The 15,663-nt window shown below is 39.3% G+C and overlaps 1 long non-coding RNA gene across 1 annotated transcript; it reads left to right on the top strand.

The window, feature by feature from the left end:
- Positions 1-12,966: 12,966 nt before the first annotated feature.
- On the top strand, positions 12,967-14,548 carry LOC103097296 (uncharacterized). Its single transcript, XR_472709.2, has 2 exons — positions 12,967-13,323; positions 14,136-14,548. It is a non-coding gene; the product is annotated as an uncharacterized LOC103097296 (long non-coding RNA).
- The last annotated feature ends 1,115 nt before the right edge of the window (positions 14,549-15,663 follow it).

The following is a 15,663-nucleotide window of genomic DNA, read 5'->3' as shown; positions in this document are numbered from 1 at the left end:
TCCTTTCATCTTCTGCTGGCAATGGGATTGTAAACCTGAGTAACTTTTAGGATGTTAGTGTTCTAGATAGCACTATAGAAAATTTCGGGAGAAAGGAAGTTTCCAGGGGAAATATGAGTTTTATTTTGACATGTGTTTGAGATTCCTATTGATGTCTAGTTCCAGATGCCCAAGAGACAGTTAATAACACTGATAATAACTCCAATGGCTGCCTATTATCAGCCTTACATTCGACATTTAAATGTCTTCATCACCTTGTCCCTTGCCACATTTCTGCTGTACTACCCTGCATGGACTTTAAAATCCAGCTATGTTAGTTAGTCTATTTGCACTCTGCTGTATAGGGAATAGTTTATTTCAATTCTCTGCTTCTGTTGATGAAGAAATTAAGGCAAAAAGGAGAGGTGATCTGACATGGTAACAAGTTCATTTCTAACGTCACGTTAGTTCCTCTGCAGTTATATTTTTACACTGAACATTTCTTTTGCACAAGTTTTTAGAGCTCAGTAGACATTCAAGGCACCAAGGTCTTTACTGCATCCTGAACCATCTCCAGGCTTCTTAACTTTTGTCTTGGCACTTGATTTCAATGGCTGTAGAAGAGTGAGGCTGACAACTTTGTAAAACTCTTCCTCACTCTCTTCAAAAATGAAGGAGGGAGGGGGCAGCTAGGTGACTCAGTATTGAGAGACAGGCCCAGAGATGAAAGGTCCAGGGTTCAAATGTGGCCTCAGAAACTTCCTAGCTGTGTGACCCTGGGCAAGTCACTTGACCCCTAGCCCTTACTGCTCTTCTGCCTTAGAACCAATACATAATGTTGATTCTAAGATGGAAGGTAAGGGTTTTTTTCTTAAATGAAGGATGGACAATAACCATCTTTATGCATTTGCACTTGGCCCATGCTCCTGGAATGCCCTGCCTCTCTGGTTTCCCTGGCTTCCTTCAAGACTCAGCTTAAGTCCCACCATCTATAGGAGGTCTGTTTCAGTCTCTGTAGCTACTAATGGAGTCTCCAATAAGATTCCCTTCCCTATATTCTGTATATATCTTGATTGTACCCATGAGCCCTCAAAGATAATTAAAAATTGGTTATGCCCTTATTATAAGTGACTGGGAGAAATTAATGAGACCACAAGCACACTATTCTAGCATCAACCCAAAGTCTTTATTGACCAGTCCTCCCAGAATGCCTATCTTGCTGAACATCTCTACCCTACTCTTTATATGTTTCCCTACCCCTAGGCCAACCACTTCTCATTCCCATCTCCCAAGAGCTGCTGCTTATAAACATGTCAAGGATTCATTTTCCAAGACATGTGAAAAAGAATCTAATCGGCTGCGATCAATAGACAACATTAGCTGAGCCAAATTAACTTCCCTCCCAATTGATAGCAGGGTGACCTCAGTGTTACTGCAGGCAATAAACGTTCTTAATTCTCTTTCTCTTCAGTTATTAAAATGATTTTTCCAAAAGAGAGCTTCATCTCCACAGGAGCCTTAGACACTGATAACTTAAAATCAAAGGCCAGGGAAAGCCTTGCTGTCTCAAATTCCACTTCCTTTTCCTTAGACTTCTTTTTGGAAAGCTCCCTACAATGCCTTTCTAGATTCACTGTCAGGGAATTCATTTGTCTTCTGCCCATGGTGTAGAAGAGCCATATGTGATATCACAGAATCAGACAATCCAAGTTCAAGTTACATCTCTACCATTAACTAGCTGTGTGACTTCACAAAAGTCATGTAAATTCTCTGGTGATTATTGAGGAAGGAATGGTACCTCAAAGGCTCAGATTTCTCCAAGACCACACAGACCCTTATAAAAGAGAGGATTGGATTCTCTGATTTCCACCTTCTCTTCTACTTTGTAATTTCCATCATTCTCCATCAACCTCCATGAAGAAGGTTAGAATTTTGAGGCATTTTACATGGTCCAACCACTCATTTAAAAAAAAAAAGAATAAACTGAGGAACAAGAGTATTCATCAAAGTTAGCTAGTTATTTTCACTCTAAATAGAAAAGACATCCATCATACAACATAGCATATATGATAGAGCATTTATTAAACCTGGGACAATAACATATTGTAATAATTAAAATGGTTCAAGCCATAAACTGTGGCAGATTAAAATAGTTGAAGATATAAATTGTGATAGATATAAGAGTGGGTGAGTAAATTTGGGACCGCAGAAAATATGTTTCACTACAGTGTCTTGGTTTTAAATCAAATATAAGGTGGTCGCCAGGGAAATATTCCCAATTATGAATATACCCAAGTCAACTGGGTTTTATAGAGAATTTAATTAATAATACAATGAGGAATCAAAGAAAGAGAGAAAGAGTAAGAAAAAGTAAATAAGTATGAAGGGCCTTAAGCCAACATGGCCTAGACCTGAGTCTTAAGAGAGAGAGATCAGTCAGTCAGTCTTGTATCACTCACCACAAGGTCTGTCTAAGCAAGGATTCTAGTGACAGAGTCTCCTCAGAGAGAGTTCCAGCCAGAGTCCTCCTCAAAGAGCCTTCCAGCCAGAGACTGTTTCAAAGGGCCTCTCTCAAGAGCCTCCAGAGGGACAGAGTCCCCTCAGAGGAGCTCCAGCGAGACCTCCTTAGAGATTGTCCTCTAAGAGCTTCCCTTCTCCAGAGCCTCTCTCAAGAGATTCTCCAAAACGATCCTCATAAGAGATTTCTGCTTTTTCTTATATAGGGGTTTTCTCCTATGTCACCTCCTCTAAGTCCTTACATCTACCAATCACAGTAGACGTTTTTCCAAAGGACAAGCCCATTCTAAAAACACTGCTGGGTCGACTAATCTCTTTAGAAAGTTTGTACCAGAAAAAACTTCTGAATAAGTTTTCACCTCTTTGCTCCTGACCTTTAATAGGTACTTAGCACCCCTTTGTATTACTTCTAAAAATAGGCATGGCTTAAAGAACTTTTTGCCTCACTATAAGTATGGGCCCAAGTACCCTCATTGTTTAGCAAGTAGTTTTTTCCCCTAAAGCAGTCCCAAGTAGGGTGGAGCAGAGGTCCTCCCATTTCTGATCCAAGTAGAGTTCTCACTGTCAAAATGTGGCATGTTCCCAGTAGGGAATTGTTCCAATTGAGAATTCCCCGATGGGGAAATTTTTGACATTCACAAGTCTGAGACATTTCAAGATTTACAATATTTATTTAAAACAAACTAAGAAGGAGCTTATTTCATGAGGTAATTCAAGTGATATGACTTTTGGATCAATGATCAATCTTGTGGGATACCAAAGAAAGAAGAAATAGCAAGTGAAGTGAAGTCATTAAGCAGCTACTATGTACCAGGTGGGGTGTATGGAGTGTTCAGGGAAAACTAGTATCTCTGGTGGGAGGGCTTGCTGAGTCCTTTTAACGGCTGCTCATCCATTTTTGGTGTCCACCTGTCCCTCCAACTATCATGAGTTAGGGATATTTCTATCCCAAGCATGTGAAGACTTCCTATAGCAGAATGGGTAGATAAAGACAATTTATTTTAATGGCCAGGCAAGTGACTGAAGCAGGTGCTATGAAGTTCTTAGAGCTCAGACAGATGTCTAAGATGCCAAGGTCTTCCATTGCATCCTGGGTCATTATCAATCATCCTGACTTATATCTTACCACCAGACTTGGATGACTCTGGAAGGGAGAGTTAGGTTGACAACTTTGTACAACTCTGCCTCATTAAAAATCCCATTCATGCTCAAATCAATACATCACCATCATGATGTCACTGGTCTTCTCTGAAACAAAGAATGAACAACAAAGTACTGGGGACTTTACAAGTGTTATGTCATTTTATTCTGGCAATGAACCTAGGAGAAAAGTACTATTTTGATTCCCTTTTATAGTCGAGGAAACCGAGGCAAAGAAAAGTTAAATGGCTTTTCCAGAGTCACACAGATAGTAAGTGTCTGAGGCATGATTCAGATTCAGGTCTTCCTAAATCAAAGTTTAGTGCCCTACAAACTTCACCACCTAGCTGCCTCTGTAGTTCTAGTCATAGATCTTCAAGTCTGGGGAATTTGACTTGATAAGGTGGGAAAAAATTCACTAGAAATAGAGTGAGGAATCCTGGGGCCACTTCCTGGCTTGGCTACTCTCTCTATGTGTAGTTCTGGGAAACTTGTTCTATTTTCACTATTATCATTTGAAAGGATTGAACCACACTGGTTAATGCCACTTCCAGTTCTATATCTTAGTTCCAATTCATTATTACTATTAGTCTCAATATCACATAATGATAATTTTATGCACTTATTGTTATGTCTCAGGTGAATGTACCATAACCCAATCTTGTTCTAACACCATCAGCCGTTGTACAGTACAATAGGAAAAAAACATTGCTGGAATAGAAACTTCCATTGAGAGCTCAACAGGTTCTCAAACTCCTGCATTCTGGATCATTACCAAATGACCATAATAATAATAATAATTTATGTTTTCTTCTTCACTACATGAAGATGACACATTTTGAGATGTTAGTTGGTAGGAAATCCACTTCATCTTAAGACAGCTGTTTCTATTTAAGTGTATGCAGCTAGATAGTAGAGTGGATAGAATGCTAGCCACCTGGAGTCAGGAAGACCTGAGTTCAAATGTGACCTTAGGCAAATCAATTAATCAATTAATTCTATTTGTTTCAGTTTCCTCATCCATAAAATGAGGTGGAGAAGAAAATGGGAAACCACTTCAGTATCTTTGTGAAGAAAACCCCAAATGGGGTCAGCAAGAATTGGATATGACTGAAGTGACTGACAAAAACTAATTGCCCCTTGAGAGAGGCAGAGAGACAGAGAGAGAGAGAGAGACAGAGAGAGAGAGAGAGAGAGAGAGAGAGAGAGAGAGAGAGACAGAGAGACAGAGACAGAGAGACAGAGACAGAGACAGAGAGAGACAGAGACAGAGACAGAGAGACAGAGACAGAGACAGAGAGAGAGATCTGCAATTCTATTAGTGGTAGAAATTTCTAGGGGCAAAACCTTTCTCCATTAATGAAGATCAGCAGCTCATCTGTCTCTTATAATTTTAGATGAGAAGGACTTGAATCCAAGTCATCATGATTTTAAGACTGGCTCTCTCTCCATTATCCCAAGCTAAATCTCTCACCTGGTCATTAATCAATTATTTTTTCTAACTCTTCCCTTCTGCCTTAGTATCAGTTCTAATTACTGCAAGAGCTAGACAATCACACAGAATCACACAGCTAGGAAATGTCTGAGTCCAGATTTGAACCCAGACCTAGTATTTTATCCACTGTGTTAATTACATTCCCTGATCAATTCTTGTTGAATTGAATTGAAATGAGATACTCACCAGACTGAGAGTCCCAGAAGGAGATGGAAAGAGAATTGAATTTGGAGTCTGAGGACCTTGGTTTGAGTCTTTATTATCTCTCCTGCTTACCACCTGCATGAATTTGGGTAAATTATTTTACCTTTTGGGCCTCATTTCCTTCACCTTTAAAATGAGGAGATTATACTAAATGACTTCTAAGGTCCCTTTCAATTCTAAATATATGCTCCTGTGATTCTATGAGATCCTAAATGAGATTACAGGTAAAGAACTATATGTGAAAAATAAACCTTGAAGTGTTTTGTTGCCATTCAGTCCCTTCAGTCATGTCCAACTGTTGGTGACCCCATTTGGGGTTTTCTTGACAAAGACACCAGAGTGGTTTTCAAGTTCATTCTCCAACTCATTTTATAGATGAAGAACCTAAGGTCAACAGAATTAAGTAACTTAACCAAATTTATACAGCTATTAAGTGTCTAAGGCCAGATTTGAATTCAGGTCTTCTTGACTCCAGGTCCAGCATTTCTATTGTAACTGCCAATAAATGCTATATAATGATAATAATCCCTTATCTTAAGAGAGCTTAATTAAAGTATTTATGTCTAGTTTCTTATCAGATCATCACTGAAGTAGTGGCTAGAGAGTTGAGTTGATCCCAACTCAACTCAGTCACCTGTTGAGTGTGTGACTGGGAAATCACTTAATTTCTCAGTCCTTCTAGGCAGCTCTCTAAGGTTACTATTAAGCTTTTCAGCAGCAACTTTGCTTGGTTTGGGCTTCACAGAACATTGTGACCCACCCAGAAAAAGCCAATTACCTGAAAACTCATCATCATGTTGATTGACTCAGTTTTTGACCCTCACCACCTTATTAGCCCCTCAGTGCTCTCCTCCTCTGGTTGGAAGGCTAGAAGGTGGAGCACAAAATTCCTCCCAAATCCTTCCTTTATGGAGGACTTTCCAGGGAATTCTTCATGTCCCACCAGCAGCTCTGCTTGGTTTCAACTAAGAATGTTCCTTTGAGCCAGGCACTCTCTAGTGGAACCTCCCTCTCATCTCAATTTTGTTTTGTGTATTATCTTCCTCCATTAGACCGTAAGCTCCTTGAGAGCAAGGTCATTTTTCTTGTATCCCCAGAGCTCAGAACATTTCATGGCACATAGCAGACACTTAATAAATGTTTATTGAATTACAAATTGCAGAGATCTGTACTGGTAGACCAGGAGTTCCTTACACTGATGAAATCCCAGATTTTTTTTTCAAGTTCATACTTCCTTTTTTCAAATAAAGATATGACTTCCCCAAGGTCACCCAACCAAAAAAAAAAATGGTAAATCTGGTACAGGAACATTGCCAGCACACTCTGCAGATTCTCTGTGAGCCTATGACTTTGGCCTCATTGAACCATGAATCTAACCTACTGAGCTCCCCACCCCCAGGCAGATAACAATCTTAGGTCTATCAGAAACTCATTATAGAGCACAAAGCCAGATACTTCACTGAAACACCATCACACAAAGCCAGAAGTAATAACTAGTTTTCTGTCTAGAATAGATATGGAGGATGACTACAGAAAGGCAGTGATATGTTTCACATCCAGCTGATCAGAGATCCTAATGTGCTTGTAAAATCACAGAATGTTAGCGCTGATGGGGTCTTAGAGGTTATCTAGTCTAGGAAACTGAAGCCTAGAGAGAGAAAATAAGACAAACCCCCCAAAATAGCAAGACTGGGATTTGAAACAAGGTCTCATTAGCTTAAAACTTGGGCTCTTTCCACTACAGCATCAAGATAATCATCATCACAAATGGTTGTGCTAAGTGCTAGAATTACAAACTGTAATCATTGCTCACTAAGGTTTTTAAACCCCTATGTTCTGTCTGAACAACTCTAAGACAGAAGGGGAAGGGCTAGGCAATTGGGATTAAGTGACAAGCTAGGAAGTGTTTGAGGCTAGATTTGAACTCAGGTCCTCCCAACCCCACACCTGATGCTCTATGCACTGGGCTGCTTGACTGCTCCCTCTTTTAAAAATGTTAATGGCCCAAGTTTGCAGTAATTCTGCCCTTGGAAGAGTCATTGAAATAGTTCATGATGTGGTCTCCTTTCAGAGAACAAAAGCTCTCACAATGAGCTGGTGAGATGAGATTCCCCTTCCTGCTCTAGGAAAGGTCACTCTCTCCTCTGTGGCTCACAGAGCTGTCTATATTGTCAGGCCACAAAGAAAGTGACACCAGAAAATGTAAGGAAAGGGTAAACCACAGGCCCTTCTGGGCAATGAGATTAGACCCATCATATGCAGTATATTACAGAATAAGAAAGGACACAATTCCAAATGAACCAGTTCCGCATTGAGGAAGGAAGGACTGCCAGTTTCTTTGTCTATCAATGCTCCAGCCTCTGGAGTACCCCTGATGCAAAAATAAACACATCAAAATGCATCCTCTGCTTGTCAGTTTAGAGGGCCCCTCTTACAGTCTGTGGAGGTTCGAGTTTGAAGAAAGGAACTGATCCTACTGTCCCTCTTTCCCTCCTGTCCTCTCTCCTCTCCCTCTAGACAATGAACTGGAGTGAGGAGACCAACCAGCAGTCTTTCTGCAGTCATTGAGACAGGAGGTGATAAGGGTTTGCAGCAGAGTGCTGGCAAGATCAGAGGAGGGAAGGAAGGAAAGAAGGGACAAATGGAAGAACAAAGGAACAAAGGAAGGAATGAAAGGACAAGACTTGGCAACAGATTGAATATATGGAATGAGTATAAATGAGGAATTGGACAAGGCCCTGAGGGGGACTGGGAGCATAGTGGTATACTTCCAAAGCAATAATGAAATGAGGGAGAGGGAACAATTTTATGGAGAAAATAATTAATTTCGTTTTGATCTTATTGAGTTTGAGAGGTTTATTTGACATCTAATTCAACATATCCAGTAGGTAATTGGTAAGGTGAAACTGGAAGTCAGGGGAGAGGCTCGGAATGGATAAATAGATGCTAGACTCATATGCACTGAGATAATAATTAAACCCATGGGAAATGATGAGATAAGATAATATGTAGAAAGAAGAGGGCTACGGATAGACCATCTCCCACAATTTGTGAACATGTCCTGGAGGAAAATCCAGTATATGAGACTGAGGAAAGGTCCATAGCAGGAGGAGAACCAGGAAAAAATAGTGTCACGACAACTTAAACAGAGGAGAGAGTGTCCGAGGATAAGACTGTGAAATGCTGCAGCAAGGTCAAGAAGGATGAGAGCAGAGAAAAGGCTAACTCTTTCTCCCTCTCTCTCCTTTCCCCCTTCTCCTCCCCCCCCCCCCCATTTCAGCATGGTGTCTGACAAAAAAAAAAACAACAACACTGTGATTTTTAGATCTTCTAAAAAGTTACATTCATTACATGAATGTTTTTGTTTCTAGGAGTAGTTTTTTAAAAAATGTCTCAAACCTTCATATTACAGGCTGAAGTCAAGAGCATTATAATGCTCTGCTTGTCAGGGAAGGGGGTGGAGAAAGGGGATGGTAAAGACACTGGTAGGGCTTTGGCGGATCAAATGGGAATGAGGGCTATCTTGTACTGAATCATAACTGGAAGTCTGCCCAGAAGAAGAGTTCAGAGAAGATGCCTCAGAATTAGCCTGCAAATCTCCTCTATAATGTCCCAAATAGGTCTTCAAGAGACAACTTTTCCAGAGAGAACCCATTACCTTCTCTTTTTTTCTTTTTTCTTTTTTTAATTTATTTGAGCATTTCCAAACATTATTCACTGGAGACAAAGATCATTTTCTTTTCCTCCCCCCCCCCACCTCTCCCATAGCTGACCCACGATTCCACTGGGTATCACGTGTGTTCTTGACTCGAACCCATTTCCGTGTTGTTGGTATTTGCATTAGAGTGTTCATTTAGAGTCTCTCTGTCATGTCCCCTCAACTGCTGTAGTCAGGCAGTTGCTTTTCCTCGGTGTTTCTACTCCCACAGTTTGTCCTCTGCTTGTGGATAGTGTTTTTCTCATAGATCCCTGCAGATTGTTTAGGGACATTGCATTGACCCTAATGGAGAACTCCATTACATTCAGTTGTACCATGGCGTATCAGTCTCTGTGTACAATGTTCTCCTGGTTCTGCTCCTTTCACTCTGCATCACTTCCTGGAGGTTGTTCCAGTCTCCATGGAATTCCTCCACTTTATTATTCCTTTGAGCACAATAGTATTCCATCACCAACATATACCACAATATGTTCAGCCATTCCCCAATTGAAGGGCATCCCCTCATTTTCCAATTTTTGCCACCACAAAGAGTGCAGCTATGAATATTCTTGTACAAGTCTTTTTCCTTATTATCCCTTTGGGGTACAAACCCAGCAGTGCTATGGCTGGATCAAAGGAGAACCCATTACCTTCTAAGGCATTTTGCTTTTAAATAGTTCTTTTGGCAAGTTTTCCCTTATATTAAATCTAGATTCACATCTACAATTTCTGCCCAGAGCTCCTAGTTCCTACCCTCTGGGGTCGAGCAGAACGTATCAAATCCCTCTTCTATCTCACAACACTTTCGATAGCTGAGGACAGCTCCCAAGTCTCTGTATGACCCCCTTCCTCTTTCCCTCTCCTTTAAATGTGTCAGTTAAGAGGAAATCTGAGAGAATGTAGAATCATGGAAGCCAGAGGAAAACAGAAAACCCTTCTACTGCATGATTGGAAGATGGGTTGAGAAAAGGCTTACCTATGAAGAGAAAATTGGAATAAGCAGTTTCAACAGAGTTGTGGGGTCAGAACCAGGACTAACGTGAGAACAGGTAGAGGAGAAGCAGAGGTAATAAGTGTGGATGGCAGTGGAGGAGTAAAAGAAAGATTAAAAAATGATAGCTTGAGGGAAGTTGAGGTAAAATGAAAGTCAAATGGTAGATCTCAGTATGTTTGTAAGAAGTAAGAAAGGAGAAATAAACTAAGTTTTAAAATGAAGGGGAAGGGAAGGAGGAGAAGGAGCAATGAGGAAAGTCTCCAGAAGAGACAGGAGGGTTTGGCATCATGTATTCCAGAAGAGGATTTGATCATAGCAAAGAGATGGACTAGCTCTCTTTGTGGTATAGAGATTATTTATGCTTTAAATATTTGATGAAATTCACTTAGAAATTTCTCTGTTCCTAAAGTCCTCCCATTCCTCTGGTAGGTGTTTGTTTTTTTTTTTCACTTGCTTGAATTCTTTTTCTAATATTGAGATATTAAAATTCTCTTTTCCCAGTTTTTCCAGTTTAGATATTTTGTATTTTTAAAAGATAGTTGTCTATTTTACATTTTCAGTTTATCTGACATATAATTGAGAACCATAATTTCTAATCATTTTCTTTATTTCTTTTCCATTCAATATTATTTCTAACTTTTGTTTTTTTATTTTATTCATTTGATTTACTATCTTAAAAATGAAATGGGTGAATGGTTTGTCAGATTTATTGGATTTTTTAAAAAATAGCACTTTATTGGTTTAATTATTTTTTATTTAAAATTCTTTTTATTTCCATTAGATTTTTAATATTTTCTCTTCTGTGTTTGCTTTGGGACCACTAATTTGTCTTGTTTTTAATTTTTAAAAAATATGTTCATTATTCCTTTTTATTTCTCTTTTTATTGACCTAAGTATTTAGAAATATTATATTCTTAGATGTATAACCCAGTGGAATTGCTTCTCCACTCCGGGAGGGGGGGAGGTAAGAGGGGAAGGAAAGTACATGAATCATGTAACCATGGAAAAATATTCTAAATAAATGAAGTTTTTTTAAAAAGAAAGAAATGTTATTTTCTGTTGTTAATGCTTTGCCATCTATATCTTTTTGACAAAGCCATATTGAAGTGCTCTTTGGTGCCCATATGTATAACATTTGTCTATGGTGCCTTTAAGCATAATGTTTCCCAGCTTTTATCTCTTAATGAGATAATTTGATTTCAATCCTAGCTGAGATTTTATGCTCGAAACTCCTGCTTTTTAAAATGTACCTGAAACAACACATTTTATTTCAGTGTTTCACCTTAAATCTGCATATAATTCTATTTTAAGGGTTTTTATAATCAACATTATTGAAGCAGCTATATGGCATAGAGCTCACTTTGTCTAGAGTGATGAAGATCTGAATTCAAATCTAACCTCAGACACTTATTAGCTGTGTTATCCTAGGCAAGTCATTTAACCCTGATTGCCTCAGTTTTTTCTTCAATAAAATGAGCTGGAGAAGAAAATTGCAAATGATTCTTTGCCAAAAATAAACTCAAATGCAGTCACAAAGAGTAAAACACAAGCAAACAATAGCAACATAATCAACATATTGTTGGATTCTGTTTTTTTTTTCCATTGGGCATGTCTCTCTTTTTTTAAATATAGATGAATTCACTCTACTTGCATTCAATTAGTGTTTGGTTTTCTCTCTACAATAATCTATTATATTAGTTGTTTCCATCTGCATGCAGTATGATGAAACTTGTTTTATTGGTATCAACCTAGTCCTCGACTCTGCATGCACATAGAAATTCATTTTATCCAAAAGATAATTGTTTTTTCCTCTATCCTCTTTTCTCCTCTAGGCCATTTCTCCCTGTATGTTCCCATTCTGTGGAATTTCCTCCTTAATTACTTAGGCTTAGTGTTCCTCTTACAAGTGGATCCTCAAAAAAATAATAACCATTTTATTATGTACAATGGAAAGCATTAATAAGTGGCATTGTAAAGTTGGAACAATCAATTATTTCATTTTTTTCAACCATCTCCATCACAATGAGTATGAGGAGAATTGTTGCTAATGGCAGCCAAGAAACCTGCCAAGAAGAATCTAGCCCCAATTTTTTTAAACCTTTACCCTCCATCTTATAATCAATACAGTGGATTGGTCCCAAGATAGAAGAGCAGTAAGGGCTAGGCAATGAGGGTTAAGTGACTTGTCCAGGGTCACACAGTTAGGAAGAGTCTAAAGCCAAATTTGAACCCAGGGTTTATTGTCTCTTGACCTTGTTCTCAGTCTACTGAGCCACCCAGCTGCCTCCCTAATCCCCATTCTTGAAAGGAGCAAGGGTACACAGAGACTAATACACTGTGGTATAATCGAACGTAATGGACTTCTCCATAAATGGTGGTGTAATGTCCCTGAACAACTTGCAGGGATCCAGGAGAAAAAAACACCATTCATAAGCAAAGGATAAACTATGGGAGTGGAAACACCGAGAAAAAGCAACTGCCTGAATACAGCGGTTGAGGGGACATGACAGAGGACAGACTCTAAATGAACACTCTAATGCAAATACTATCAACAAAGCAATGGGTTCAAATCAAGAAAACATCTAATGCCCAGTGGACTTACGCGTTGGCTATGGGGGGTGGGGGGAGGAAAAGAAAATGATCTATGTCTTTAACGAATAATGCTTGGAAATGATCAAATAAAACATATTAAAAAAAAAAAACAAAGTTAAACCAAAAAAAAAGAAAGGAGCAAGGGTTGGGTGCCTCCCCGCCTTTTGAATAAATGATGACAGAATACAAACCAGAGTGTAGAGTAAAGGAATGTTACTCCTTTGTACATATTCTCTCTAAATTGGAGCCCACTTTCCCCACACTCTGAATGTACTGGTGGCAAACTGTTTTAGGGGCTTTTGTAGGGAAATGTTTTATGCCAATTGTTCTTTCTATTCCACCTTAGCATATAGTCCTTCTAAAAGCTAATTAAATCAGGCTGACTAATTGAAATCAACTGATAGTCATGAGGTAGTGATGGAGGCATGTAAAGTAGAACAGCTGAAAGATGCGTCTCAGAGTTACCGTGGAGCCCCTAGACCTGATAGACACATTCTGGGATCATGACTTTTCAATACAAGATAAAGTTGAAGAAGGACCCTAGAGTTACTAGATGCTTCGTCTACAGGCTTCATCTGGAATAAACTTTGGGTTCTTTACATTTTCTGGGATCTACTCCAAGGCTAATGAGAGAAAAGACACGAGGAGATGAGAAGGGTACCTGGCAACATATTTAGAGGGATTGAGTACAAATTGCATAATGAAGTAGGTGTCATGGCTGAAGATACAAGTGTGGGAAGGGAAAGAAGAATCCCTCTGGACTTTCTGGTGATTGGAAAACACCTCTAAATTTAGGAGTTTGTTTAGTTAATAGGAAAGAAGAGGCAGGGTGTGAAGAGAAGTAATAATTGAATGGTGCTTTATACACTGTCATTCTAAGTATTGTTTTTATACTCTGTCTTCTGTTCAGAAAACAGTCAAGGGCAATATCACTTATCCTAGTGAATCAGAGAGAAATCTTAATTCGCAGTAGAGTTTTGGCATTTGTAGGAGAAGGAAGGACAGGATGGGAAAGTATAGGGAAGTGTCCTACTGTTTGCCTGGTCACCAGAAAGCTTCCAAGTACTTTGGTCACTGTTCACTCTTCCTCTTGGAAAATAAAGTGCCGGTGACTTCGGGAGAATCATACAATCCTAGAATCGGAGGCTACGATTAGAGATAATCACAGATATTTTGTAAGTGGTGAAGCTAAGACCCAAAGAGAGTTCCCTAAGGTCTTGCAAGTACTAAGAGGTAGAAGTCCTCTGATTCCACATTCAAACCTCTTGTTGCTATATCAGGGCAGCCCTTTCTGTCTGGAGAAAACACATGAAATGTGACCCCAGGAAATTCAAGTAGTGGGATGATGAAACACAAGTCTTTGTGGAAACAAAGCTGTAAAGCATCAAGGCAAAAATCAATCAACTGATTAAAATAATTTTGTCTAAGTATGCTTCCCCTCCTCCCAACTGTGTTTTGATCAAATTGCTTATTTTATCTGCTTATTGACTAAAATTTTGCTTATTTGTATTCTACAGAGGGCCAAAAGAAAAATGACAGGCAGCCCAGCTCTCTGACGGAGACAGCACAGGAAGAGTGGGGATGAGAGGCATGATGCATAAATAAAATGCACAACCTCATATCATTGGCCAAAATGGCAACTGACACAGCATCTCCACAACATCATTTGCCTTCTGTGTCAGTGTACAGTGGGAATGAGAGGCTGAGAACATGACTTATGTCATCACAGTTATTGTAAACAGTAAAACAACTTCCATGGGGAAACTTGCCTGGGACTCTGGACCATCTTTGGACATTAAGCCTTTTTTGTCTTGTTTCTATATAATAGCTGGCCTAGCCTAAGTGCCATGCAGAGATCTACCACTACCTTGCCACTGCCCAGGACCAGCCTTGTAAGTAAGCTTCCCCCAGTGAAACCAATTTACTCCCATGTTGGCATGGACTGCTCCTTCTTTGGTGTCTCAGTTTCTTTCTTGGAGATAGGACCATCTCTCTAGATAAGCCACACTATAGTTTAGTATAGAAAAGTTTATAGTTTAGTATAGAAAATTTAGTATTTTCAAGCTGCGAAGAAGAACATTTGAGTTAGTGGAAGCTAGGAGAAGGGAGGTATTTGTTTTGTTTTTGAGAAATAATTTTCATAGATTTTAGTCATTACAACTCTGAAGAGAATCATAAGTATCAATTTAGTACAGGCTAGCCATTAGAGATCATCTAATCCAACCCCCATATTTTTACAGATCCTATAGATTTATAGATTTCTGAACTGAGGTTTGAAGGGGTAATTAACTCACTTCAGGTCCTACAGGAAATGACTGAGGGGAAGTCAGAGAACTCAGGTTCTCTGACTCCAGTTCTATACTATCAAAATGATATTACAGTTGTTACAGGACATTCAGTAATGAGGGGCAGCTACTCTACCACAAGGCTAGATCCGGGATTATCACCCAACTAGCAAAGGATTGAAAGGGTCAGAAAGACCAGTAGATGATGTTTAAAGTGAATTGGCATGTAATTGGTTGGGCAAACATCACTTGAAGGAAATTTAACTTGAGGAAGAAAAGGCTACCAGACAGTGATCACTATCTTACAGTCTTTGAGGGGTTGTCACATTGAAAAGGCATTAGACTTGTTCTGCCTGGCTTCAGAACATTGGGTTATAAACAATGTGCCAGAGTCTTAGAGAAGCATATTTCAGTTTAACATATAGAAAAACACAAACTACTTAATGCGTTGGAGCAGTCACAAAATGTAATGGGCTTCTTCAGAAGGTAACGTAGTCTGGAGGACCATTTTGGGGTGTGTTGTAGAAGAGATGATAGCAGCTTGGTAGTACAGTGGATAGAACACAGGGTTTGGAGGCAGGAACACTGGAGTTCAAACCAGCTTCAAATACTTAGTAGATATATGATCCTGGCTAAGTAACTTAACCTTGATCACCTCAGTTTTCTCATGTGTAGAATGATCTGGAAAAGGAAATGGCAAACCACTTTAGTGTCTTTCCCAAGAAAACCTAAAATGGAGTCATGAAGTCAGACACAACAA

Source organism: Monodelphis domestica, chromosome 5 (genome assembly GCF_027887165.1).
Source record: "Monodelphis domestica isolate mMonDom1 chromosome 5, mMonDom1.pri, whole genome shotgun sequence".
Taxonomy (NCBI): Eukaryota; Metazoa; Chordata; class Mammalia; order Didelphimorphia; family Didelphidae; genus Monodelphis; species Monodelphis domestica.
The sequence above is the reverse complement of the archived record's forward strand: the minus strand, read 5'-3'. Positions and strand labels throughout refer to the sequence as shown.